The sequence below is a fragment of the Drosophila willistoni genome, unplaced genomic scaffold, assembly GCF_018902025.1.
Source record: "Drosophila willistoni isolate 14030-0811.24 unplaced genomic scaffold, UCI_dwil_1.1 Seg171, whole genome shotgun sequence".
Taxonomy (NCBI): domain Eukaryota; kingdom Metazoa; phylum Arthropoda; class Insecta; order Diptera; family Drosophilidae; genus Drosophila; species Drosophila willistoni.
Window position 1 is genome coordinate 1,276,016 of NW_025814133.1, and position 11,207 is coordinate 1,287,222.

Consider the following 11,207-nt stretch of genomic DNA (forward strand, 5'->3'; position numbering starts at 1 on the left):
ATAAGACATAAACCAGCGCCAGTATCTACGAGTCCTTTAAATATGACGTTAGAATATACGATGTCTTTAAGTTCTAACCCTGACGGAGTAAATTCGCTTGACGGCTGTATTACTACATCTTCATTTTCTACCACGTTTGTATTTCTCTCGTATTTAATTGGATTTTCTAGTTTGCACTGTTCCATTCGATGTTCTACTTTACCACATTTGAAACACTTTTGGTCGTTCTTCGGACAGTCTCGTCTGATATGTGATGTATCACCGCAACCATAACATTTCCGATTCTTAGATGTATCAATTATTTTACCCTGATTAATCTTTCCTCCTGACTGAGCCTCAAACTTGTTTCACGACTTGTGTGAAGCACGAACTTTCTGATACGTTTCTATTTGAAACTTCAGTTCTTGTAGATTCCTGGCTTGAAATAGAATAGCTTTATTTACTTGTGAGTCTGGACATAGTATTCTATCAAGCTCTCATCGTCCAAATTCACTGGCTTGGCAATGTCCATTAAAGCATACAAATATTCATGTAAAGTCTCCTCTCTTTTCTGAGAACGTTGCGATAATATTCTATGAATCTCAGCTGCTGATCGTTTCGAACCAAATTCTTTGCGCAGTGCTGCTTTTAATATCTCCCAATTGTTTATACCATGTTGACTCCGAATAAATGATTTAGCTGCCGCAGCTAACAACTGTTTGGCACATATAAAGGTCTGTAACTTGTCCCATTGTAATGTAATAGCACACTCTTCTATCTCTTGTACCCACGAATCAATGTCGGGACTACCTGAGCCGGAAAAATAGGATACACTGCCCTCAACATCTTTTAAGGTGTACCAAGATCGACTAAAATTGTTTGTGGGCAATTCGCCTCTAGCTGTAACTACTGATTCTACTTCTTCATCCTCGCTATCTTGGTCTTGAATATCGTAATGAGTAAGAAGTCTATTCTGTAAATCACGTTTTCTTCCCACTAGGTTTAATTCGGCCAACTTATTTCGCAAATCTGCGACTCGCAATGCCATAACCTCGTCAAGCTCCATATTACAATATATTCTTTTGTTCAATACCAATAATTAATGCTAAGGTTAGTTTTAGTAAATTCAATTAAGGTTAGAACTATATACATATAGTCCCCAAAAAATTTATCCAAGTCCGCTCCTGTCCCACGAAGTCTTCGTTTAATTTCTGCCAGCAGGTTGTCTGTCCTCTTCTAACGTTTTGTCTCTTGCCGCGTCCAGCTTCTGCCTCTGCCAACGGATTGCCTCTGCCTCTGCTGACGCTTTATCACACACCACGCCTAGCTTTGCCTCTGCCAACGGGTTGCCTCTGCCAACGGTTCGCCTCTGCCAACGGTTCGCCTCTGCCTCTGCTGACGTTTTGCCTCACGCTACGTCCAGCTTTGCCTCTGCCAACGGGTTGGCTCTGCCTCTGCTGACGTTTTGCCTCACGCTACGTCCAGCTTTGCCTCTGCCAACGGGTTGCCTCTGCCTCTGCTGACGTTTCTTGATTCACTCTGTCCAAATATTTCTAGACTGTTCTAGAAAAATTCACTGATCGCCGTCCGTTACTAAACATGCTCGTGCGTGTAGTGTCTGCGTCGCACAGTTGGGCCTCTGCTCGGATAGCGTTACAAAAATACGTTTTTTCATGATCGCGTGATATATGCAATCGATAGGAAATACTTCAGAGATTATGAATCCGAAAAATTTTTGAAATCGGTTGAGATTCATGGGTGCTAGAGGCGCCCAAAGTTGAGACATTTTTAGTGAAAAGGAAAAAATGATAATTTTAAAAAAAAATCGCAACTTTAAAACTGAAGATTTCAACAATCGATCTTGGATTTTTTGGTTTTATCTGAAAAGTATGTTCTTTATTAATAGCATGTTTTATAAATTTTAATAATTACTTAAATAGTTATTGAATTAGAAGCGTTTAAAAAATGTACTAAATATTGGCATTTTTTGAACTTTGATGGAATAAAACTAGCAAGACTCAACGAGTATCAATACCGGACTATATACACTAGGTAGGTGAAATATTTACCTATCAGATGTATATAGTCCCAATATGCGGAGACCTGCGACAGCGATGCGTAGGCCATAAAACTAAGGCAACCTCGCCTAAAAAATGCGCTGCAGGTATAAGGAAGAAGAAGAGCGCATGCGTATTGGCCTGTAGCTTCTTTGTATTTAAATGATAACATTGCGTAATGCTGTTTTGCAAATACTACCTGTTTACATATATGCCTTTCTACAATAATAAATTGTTAAGTACCTGCTTTGGAAAAAATGACAAGACAGGTAAATGTTATTTAAGTTGATGAAAAGTTTGTCCTATTTGAGGGTTGGTCGTTTTTATTTCCGTTTACCTAATTGGATGTAAATATTAAGTTGTTTACCTAATTAATACAAAAAGGGTAATACAGATTTTTCGTTCTACCTAGTTAATTAAAAAAATATAACATAAAGAGCTACTTATTCCTCTCGTTTGCGACAGTTTATTTTTAACTTCATAAGTGGAATACCAATTCAACTGCCGCCGTGTGCAGACGTGTTTTTTAATGCACTCCGCAAAAATTGAGTGTAAAAAAAAAAAGTCTGCGTTTGCAAAAAGTTGTGTAGGGCTCTCAGTCGCCTCAGAGACGCCTATTTACAATCATATTGCCATTAGATTGCTCTAATAGCAATAAATACTAAGTTGCAACAACAAAGTGCGTAATTTTTACAAAAGCCATGTCCACCAATTCGGGCCCAAGCTCTCTCGATCCCCACCAGCAACAGCTACAAGAACTAATTGTACAACAACAACGTGAACGTCGACTCTCGGTCCAACGCAACAACGCGTACTTTTCGGTGGTGTCGCCGACCCCACCGAATGCTAACGTAAGCAATAACACCGAAAGTGCCAGCCACTCAGCAATTAACAGCAACCTACCGTGGAGAGAGCAGTGTGCTTCTCCATCAATATCGATAACTGGGTCACCGATTGCACCAACCAGCACCGTCAGCTCGTTGACAGCAACCAGCACCGTCAGCTCGTTGACAGCAACTACTGCAACGTCTGCCGAAGTATTGACCTGCCTCAAGCCGTCAACGACAAGTCGCCCAGAGTCAGCCATAATAGTAAGCCCAACGACTTCTGTCCAAAGTGGAATGGACAGATATATTAAAATAACTAAGCGGAAGCTAAGCCCGCAAAAGAAAAAAAGTGGCAATAAGCCGAAAATAACCAAACCAAATGAACGAGTAGCACCCCTTAGCGGGAAGCAAGACGATCAAGCCGGCGCTGTAGATAAAGTTGAAACTAGTAGAAACAGTAGGGGCAAATAACTTTGTTGTAACCCCTCTCAATAAGGGTAACATAAAAGAAATTAAATGTCAAACCCAAGCTGAGGACAATTTCCGCATTATCGAAAAAGTAAAGCTAACATCAACTTCTATACCTACCAACTAAAAAGCAGTAAAGGGCTCCAGGTTGTGTTAAAGGGGATTGAGCCATCGGTCCCTACTCAAGAAATAGCAGACGCGTTGGTTGAAAAAGGGTTTGCGGTCAAGTCCGTTGTCAACATCATCAACAGGAACAAAGTCGCACAGCCGCTCTTTAAAATCGAGCTCCAACCAGATGCAAAGCGGTCGAAGCCAAATGAAGTGCACGCGATCTACAACCTACAGCTTCTATTGCACAGAAGAATCACCGTAGAGGAGCCCCATAAGAGACGCCAACCACCGCAGTGTAAAAACTGCCAGGAATACAACCACACCTCTAACAATTGCAATCTTAGGTCAGTGTGTGTTAGCTGCGGCGAACATCATGAAGATGGAATTTGCACCAAGGACAGAAACAACGTCGCACTAAGACTATGCAGCAACTGTGGAGGGAACCACACGGCCAACTACAGAGGATGTCCTGTCTTTAAGGATCTTAAATCACACCTAAACGGGCGCAAACCCCCAGCTGGACCAAAAATCATCTTCAACGCCTCCAAAACTACACCGGAGGTCTTCTTCGCCAAGGCTGCTAGATCATCCAACATCACTGCTACAACCAGTCCTAGTGTATCCTTCGCTAGTGTGCTCCGAACTGGACAGACGGAGCCCGCGAAAGAGACCCCGTCACTCCGCCATCTACAGAATCCGCAACCTAGCGCACCAGAGCTTGGCCAGCAAACTCCAAGTGGTCTAGAGGCCCTATTGATCTCACTCAATCAAAACATGACCACTTTTATGACGTTCATGCAAAACTGTATGCACGAACTGATGCGGAATCAAAACCTGCTTATCCAGAAGCTTATCGAGAATAAATAATGGCTTCCCTACGTCTATGTCTTTGGAATGCTAACGGCATCTCCAAGCACAAAAATGAACTGCAACAATTCCTAGACTCAAGTGAAATCGACGTTTTGCTGATTTCGGAAACACATTTAACATCAAAAAATAATTTTCAAATACCAAAATATACCTTCTACGCAACAAACCATCCAGACGGAAAAGGGACCGGTATCCTAATCAAAAACCGTATAAAACACTCGTTCCTCAACAGATTTGAAACACAGCACCTACAAGCAACTGCTATAACCGTCCAAACCAGCTGCGGCAACACTCGCCTGGTAAATCCTAAAGGAAAGCAGTTGTACAACACAATAGTCAACCCTCTCAATAAGATGGATTGCGTCTCACCGGGTAGGCCTACTTATTGGCCCACAGATTCACAGAAAGTGCCTGACTTGATTGATTTCGCAGTAACCAAGAGGATTCCACGTAATCGGATCACTGCGGAAACACTACTAGATTTAACTTCCGATCACTCTCCAGTGCTATTCACATTATTAACAAGACCTCAAGTACTTGATCGCCCATATAGGCTTACAAACAACAAAACAAATTGGCTTAAATTTAAAATGTACATGAGTGCCCACATTGACTGTTCGCCGAAACTGGATGCTGCAGAGGACATTGATATGTGCGTCTCTGCACTTGAGTCGATGATGGGAGCTGCTGCAAGAGTATCTACTCCACATGCCTCTTCTTACACCAAAACTGTTGACAGGCCTACGAACCGGCGGATAGAACAATAAGTAACGGAAAAACGACGTCTACGAAGAGAATGGCAGATTACTCGATCACCAGCAGCAAAACTTCGCCTAAGGCAAGCTTATCGCAACCTCTTCAAGGCGTTAAGACAAGAGGAAAGCTGGGCTCAACGGAAAAACATAGAAAAGCTCAGTCCAACCAGCACTAAACATCCTCTGTGGAAAGCCCACCCAACTTTAAGCGCTCCTACAGAGACAATTTCACCGATAAGGAGTCAATCCGGTGGATGGACCCGCAGTGACAAAGAGAGGGCATCCGTATTTGCCACACATCTTAAAATGGTTTTCCAGCCAAATCCAACATCAAACTCATCTGTACTTCCCCCTTCGAACACATTAACGGATAGTGAGTACTCGGAACTCCAATCGGACGAGATAAGAGAATACTGTGCGGCTGTCTTTCTCGACGTTGCCCAGGCTTTCGATAGAGTTTGGCTGGAGGGTCTGATGTTCAAAATCCGGCAAAAACTGCCACAGTACACACACAAACTCATGGAATCTTACCTTTACAATAGGAAATTCGCTGTAAGATGTAATTGCGCCGTCTCCGCTGATTTTGAAATCAAAGCTGGTGTACCGAAAGGCAGTACACTGCAGACTTACCAACGAGTTTAGGACTTACAACGTCCACTTTTGCCGATGACACGGCAATCCTTAGCAGATCCAAATGCCCAATACAAGCCTCTGCAAAGCTAGAGGAACACCTTAAGGTGGTAGAGGAATGGCTAGCAACCTGGCGTATCCGGGTCAACGAGCAGATATGCAAACATGTTACATTTACGCTTAACAGAAGAAACTGTCCAGCTCTAATGCTAAACAACGTACCAGTTCCTCAAGCCGTGGATGTCACTTACCTTGGCATCCACCTAGACAAAAGACTAACTTGGCGCAAGCACATCGAAGCAAAAAAGTCACAGCTTAAACTGAAAGCGAGTAGCCTACATTGGATCATCAATGCTCGGTCCCCTCTACGTCTGGAGTATAAAGTCCTCCTATACAACTGCGTACTGAAACCCATCTGGACTTACGGAGCCGTACTACGGGGAAATGCAAGTACCAGCAATGTCGATATTATACAAAGAGCGCAGTCGAAGATTTTAAGATCAATCACGGGGGCCCGTGGTATATACGAAACGACAACATTCAAAATGATCTAAATATACCTAGCGTAAAATCTAAAATAGGTGAAAGGATTTTGAAAGTTTTTAAAGAGTGTGAAAACTTAAACGATTTTGAAATGGGATTGCTGAAGGACATGAGCGTTTCATTCGAAAACGCTAGTACGGAGCTTAAGTTAAAAATCAAATATACACAAAATAACTTAAGGCGAAAATGGATCGCAAGCGGCAGAAATCTGGCAATTAATCAAATCAACTGTTGGCGACATAAAAAATCAAATAAGCCAACTGAAACCTGCTGTTTTCCAAACCAAGAGTGGAAAAACACTTACGGTTAACTTTGAGTTTTTCCTGACAATGATTGATGGAAAAGTGTTAAAAGAAATTACAAACACTTCCTCAACGTTAAGGTGTCCAATTTGCCAAAAAACTCAAAAAGAATTTCAGAACTTAGACGATTCAACAAGGAAGGAGAACTGCTACGAATATGGAATTTCTCCGTTGCATTGCAGAATAAAGTGTATGGATTTTATTCTGAAGCTAGCTTACACACTTCCTCGGCCAGGAGAAACAAAAACGGATAAAACATCTCGTGAGGATATTCAGAGCAGGAAGGAGATTATTCAAGCTGAATTCTCTCGCAAGCTGGGACTGAAAGTTGACTGCCCAAAGTACGGACACGGAAATACGAATGATGGAAATACTTAAGAAGATTTTTTGAAAATGATGTAGTGACATCTTTTATAACAGGTGTTAGTCCAGAGATCATTAAAAGGTTGGCTGTTATCTTGAATATTATAAATTGCAAGGAAACGGTAAATGGTGAAAAATTTGCCGAATATACTTCAAAGACTGCTCATCTTTTGAGTGAATTGTATCCGCAAAAAAAACTTACCCCAACGGTACATAGGATTTTGGCTCACGAAAAGGATTTAATAGAATATCAGTGTTTACCACTTGGAGAGCTATCCGAAGAAGCACAGGAATGTAAAAACAAGGACTACAAAAGGTTCAGATACACTAATACATTAAAAACTTCTCGTGTTAGACAAAATGAAGACCTTTTTAACATGCTAGCAGCCTCTTCGGACCCACTTATTGCATCACTGAGACACGTGCGATCACGAAAGGATTTGGAAAATAGCAACTATAGTCCCGAAATGTTGAGTTTATTAGATACTGATGTAAATATTGAATATTATTTTGAAGAAAATCAGCCATCAATAGCAAATTTTCAAAGTTAACCTAAAAAAAAAATTTTTTTAAATTTTTTTTTTTCTTTTTTAATTATGTTAAAAAATCAAACTAAAACATTAAAAAATGTTACATAGTCGTCTAAAACAATGAAAAATTCCATTTGTGATTAAAAAAAACCGGGTTTCGATCCATTTTTAAAAGAAAAACATGCTTGGAAATATTTTCTGACTTTGACCTTGAATATTTCAGCACCACGAACACCCAGCACTTTTGACAAACATTCATTTTGAAGCTTAAGGTATTCTTTATCATATGCTTTATTGGTTCAGACGCTATGATTTTTGCAATGCTAAATGCCAGAAGGCCCCACTGTGCGTCGTAACGTATTTGGGCACCAACGATTTTATGCAACAAATTTAGCACAGCCTATCTCGCTTGCTCTTACACAATGATGCCGACACGAAAAGTTTTTGCTTTATCACTTCGAAGAACTTTATTTGTTGTCTCTTTTACTCACGCAGTGTTATATGTATGTATGTTAATTTCTTTAAACAATATTTCGGGCGAGCCCCCAAAAATGTAGCGTTGATTTAGCGATCGTTACTATATTTATTTATTTATTCATATTTGAATTGTTATTATTCAATATATATATATAGTTATATATTTCGCAAACCTTAAACCTATCATACCTTTTGTTACCCTAGAATTTATGTTTCTATGCTTTGCACTGGAATATAGACTTAGTGCAACTGTAAATATAAAGAAGCATCAAGAACTAAGAAGAGTGTGTACAGCTTGCACTAAGTCACTAAGTTTTGCTAATCTACTGTTCAATAGTAAAGACTTAATTTAAGATAATAAAACTGTGAAATAAAATTTTGAAATAAAATTAAATTAAATAATTTAATTGGCGCAGTCGGTAGGATTCCAATTAATTTTATACGGAATCCGCAAAAGAATCTACGGACACGAAATAAATCGCTTTTCTGTGGAAAAATGGCTCTTTCTGAATCTCTCTTGGGACAATTGCTTTCCCAATTAAGGCAAGTCCAGCCGTTCGAAGGAGACAACAACTATCTCTGCTTTTTCATTAAAAGAGTGGAGTACCTACTTGGACTATACCCCACTGATGATATAAGGCAGAAAAGCATCATATACGGGACAGTCGAGGGACTCATAGTGGGAGAGGCTCAAAGAAATATCAGGCAAAACTCCATAAACACATGGATATTGCTGAAGGAGGCACTAATCGAACAGTACGGCACGCAGACATCTCTCGAAGAACTACTAAGAAGGCTCTATAATACGGACTATATGGGAAACCTTTGTAAGTTTTCTGAGGAGCTACAAAAAAAGTCACGTGTAATTGCTGATAAACTAGAATTAGAGGGTAACGCAGTGAATTCAGCTGTGTATACCCAAGCAATGGAAAATACTATTAAAAATTGTATTCACAGAAAGTTACCTGATAGACTATTCATGTTGCTGTCAAGATACGATATCAGCACTGTATCTAAATTAAAACGTATCGCTCAGCATGAAGGTTATTATGAAGAAAGGAAACAATTCAGCAATAAAAATAGTTCCATGCCAACTAATTATAGGGGTAATATGGCTAGAGACTGTCAGAATTTTCAATCATCAAATTCATCTATGGACCCAGTGTCTAACCAGTCAATTCAGCCTCAATATTCCAATGGTCAAAACGGAGTGACTCAATCTCACCAGTACAATCAGCTGTACAATCAATTTAACCAACAGCTACACCAGGGACAACAGGCAAATCCAATAAATGCAGAAATAAATAATAGATCTGAGGAACATACCAATAGGCCAAATAAAAGAAATAGAGAAGGAAGTAGTGGACACCAACGAATGGATATGAGCGAAAATTTTCAAATGAGTGCCTTTCCAGAAAACAATACTTAACAATTAAGTTCAATGAGAAATATTACAAATGCCTAATAGATACTGGATCGTCTGTCAATCTAATTAACCATAATTTTTTAATCTTCCAATACATAAAAAACAAAATAATGTCGACACCATAAATTCAGAAGTTGCATTAGAAAACTATGTATTAACGCAACCAAACAAACTTATACCTACAAGTCAAATATTCTACATTTATAAATTCTCAAATAATTATGATTTGTTATTCGGAAGAGAACTTTTAAAAGATTGCGGAGCAATCATTAATTTTCACACAGGTTTAACGACCCTAAATAACTTTGTCTTTAGCCACCAAAGCTCCCAATCTGAAAATGGTCATCATTCTTTTTCAAAATCAAGTTGAAAACCAGCCTCCAACGGAAACTATTTTTGCTTTAGAAGACGAATTAGAAGAAAATAATCAATATAGGTTGGAACATTTGAATAGCGAAGAGAGAAAGTGTGTTAAGAAAATACTAATTGAGTTTCGAGACATACAATATCAGGAAGGGGAACAACTTACTTTTACAAATGAGGTTAAACATAGAATCAAAACTATCCATGAGGATCCGATATACAAAAGACCTTATAGTTACCCCTACGCATTTGAAGACGAAGTTACAAAACAAATAAAGGATATGTTACAACAGGGTATTATTAGAGAAAGTAACTCTCCGTATTGTAGCCCACTTTGGGTAGTGCCGAAGAAAAAAGATGCATCAGGCAAAGATAAATTTAGAATCGTAATAGACTATAGAGGATTAAATGAAATTACTATAAGCGATAAATTCCCAATCCCAACATGGAGGAAATACTTGATAAACTTGGCAGAAGCCAGTATTTTTCTACAATTGATTTAGCTAAAGGATTTCATCAGATCGAAATGGATGACTCCTCAATCAAAAAAACAGCATTTTCAACCCAAACCGGCCATACTCGTATGCCTTTTGGATTAAAAAATGCCCCTGCAACCTTTCAAAGATGCATAAATAATGTCCTTAGTGACTTAATAAATAAACATTGCTTAGTCTATTTGGACGACATTATTGTCAATTCGCAAAGTTTTCGAAAAGCTCAGAAAGGCAAACTTAAAATTGCAGCTTGACAAATGTGAATTTTTTAAAAAGGAGACTGAATTTTTAGGTCATATAGTTACTACAGAGGGAATTAAGCCCAACGCAAACAAAATAAATGCAATTAAAAAATTCCCTTTGCCAAAGTCTAAAACACAGATCAAGTCCTTTTTAGGCCTGTGTGGCTTTTATAGGAAATTTATTCCCGGATTCGCTCATATAGCAAAACCTATAACCTTAAAATTGAAAAAAAAACGGTAACACGGATTTCCATGATTCCTCATATATAGAAGCAGTAGAAAAGCTCAAACTTCTAATTATGAGTGATCCGATTCTTGCCTATTTAGATTTTACAAAAGAATTTAAAGTTACTACCGATGCAAGTAATGTCGCACTAGGGGTCGTCTTATCTCAAGAAGGCAGGCCCATTTGCTTCGCTAGCCGAACCCTAAATAGTCACGAAGAAAATTATAGTACTATTGAAAAAGAGTTATTGGCAATCGTCTGGGCGACGAAATATTTCAGGCCGTATCTCTACGGAAGAAGTTTCGAGGTTCTTAGTGACCACAAACCTTTAGTTTGGCTTAGTACGATTAGGGAACCCAACATGAAACTCCAACGCTGGAAAATAAAGCTTAGCGAATATGATTTCAAAATTAAATATATCCAAGGCAAGGAGAATCATGTGGCAGACGCCTTGTCAAGAATACAATTACCTAATGGAGAAGTATTGGTAACCGATAACCTTAAAACTATGGCAACTGAGCACAGTGCTCCAGAGGATAACCAT